The sequence below is a fragment of the Elephantulus edwardii genome, unplaced genomic scaffold (assembly GCF_000299155.1).
Source record: "Elephantulus edwardii isolate Elephantulus edwardi_28Jun2011 unplaced genomic scaffold, EleEdw1.0 scaffold00010, whole genome shotgun sequence".
Classification (NCBI taxonomy): Eukaryota; Metazoa; Chordata; class Mammalia; order Macroscelidea; family Macroscelididae; genus Elephantulus; species Elephantulus edwardii.
Window position 1 is genome coordinate 20,798,836 of NW_006399760.1, and position 2,040 is coordinate 20,800,875.

Below are 2,040 nucleotides of genomic sequence, written 5' to 3' on the forward strand. Positions count from 1 at the left end.
AAACCCAACTATGGCCCTAATCAGACACATAATAGTCCTTAAACTGACATCATTGCTCTTCAATAATTTGGGGAAGTCTCTGACTGTAGACTTTCCCATTGCAATACATTTCCTGATATTCTGACTTCTGGTACTGTTAAGTTAGCAGACTTATGGAAGAAAGCAGAGAGAAGGAGAGAAAGCGTAATGTAGCTTAATTGTAAGGGGAGGGGAAAAAGAAAGCTCTCAGGTGAGGTTCTTCATTCTGGAGGTGAAGAATGGAGAAGTCACAGGTTGAACTTATTGGGGACCATTTTTATAAGAGAGTTTTTAGGGAAGGAGGGGAGGTACATGTTGTTGTTGTTATTATGTGGATGCTTACTTTGACATGTTTTAAAGAGGGACAGGTCCTTGGAGAGGGATATCGTGCTTGGGAGGGTGGAAGGATGGCGCAAGAGGGGATGACTCTCTATGAAGTGGATTGATTCAGTGACTGGGATGATTGGGATGGGATCAGCCTGATTTAACCCTCCAACACTTTGATTTAAGGTCATTTGCCTGTTAGATCAGTCAAGCAGCCAAGACCATTTTCTCTTCTTATCAGCATTTAAATTCTCCCCCCTGACCTTTTGTCCAGGCCTAACAGGTACCAAGTGTATTGACTGTCGTTCAAGTAAGATGAAGTTGTTGGTAGTTTCAATCTTTTCTCTGACTATCTTGATGTTGCTTATTAGTCCATGTGCTAAGATTTTTGTTTTCTTCACGTTGAGATGCAAGACATATAGAAGGAAAAATTATGTTTCTTCGAAAGGAACATCATGCTTGAAAAAGTGGAAGGTCGATGAAAGCAAGGATGATCTCCAACAAGATGAACTGACACAGTGACAGCAGCAATGGGCTCAAGTATGTCTGAAATGAGGAGGATGGCACAGGATAGGACAGAATTCAGAACTTTACTCAAAAGGTCACTGTGAATCGTACTTGACTTGACAGCACCTAAAAACAACAAACAACAAATACTCTATGAATGGATCAATGGTGGAAACAGAACTGATATTCTGTGTAATACCTCTCAAAAAAAACAAAGTAATTTTTGCCAAGTTAATTTCAACTTATAATAACCTTATAGGTGAAGTAGAACTACCCACTTTGGATATCAAAGGCTATAACTTTTATGGAAGCAGATTGTCATATCTTTTTCATAGAACAGTTAGTGACTTCAAGTTTCCTGTTAGCAACCAAGTACTTTAACTACCCTGGCACAAGGATTTTTTTTTCTTTTTTTGTAATAAACAATTAGAATGTTAAATATTAGCGCTTTTGTATTTTTATGTTGTAGATATTACAGGTCCAGTTCCAACCACAGGAAAGCAGATGGTGCTACGTAAGAGAAACTAAGCTGCTTTCTTTGAGTTATTGAGAGAAATTATACTTTTACATTTAAACCACTGTTTTAGAGAAGTGTTTTATAATTGTTACTTAATTCAGTCACAAGCGAAACAATTATAAACATAATTTATTTGGTGTTTCCTCCCAATATCGTTCTATTTTCTGAATCCCTTTACCTTATTCCTTGGCAAAATAGCCAACAAATTTTATCATTCTTTTCTCACTTTTAATTCTACATGTTGAAATAAATTTTAGCTTTGATTTTAAAATTGTGTTTCATGTTTCTAAAAAATTATCAAGATAAAAGAAAAATCTTTAAATAGCTAAATAAATAAATTAAACAATATTAAGATTTACCAAAATAGAGGAAGAAGTAGATGCTATAGATAAAGAGAATGTTAAGTTGGACCATTTTTTAATATGTGAGATATTTTATTTGAAAATGTGATTCATATTGTCATTATATAAGGTATAAAGAGTATATAGAATGAATAAGGTGTAAACTATCTTATCATAAAAATATTCATAATATTTAAGTGATAAATATATGATAAAAAATAACTGACTCACCATTCATTTTCTAGAAAATTTAGGGTTTTTTTTCCTAATGAAATAATATATTGTTATAACTCAAAAAATATATTGACTATATTCTATATTAGACCTAAAAGC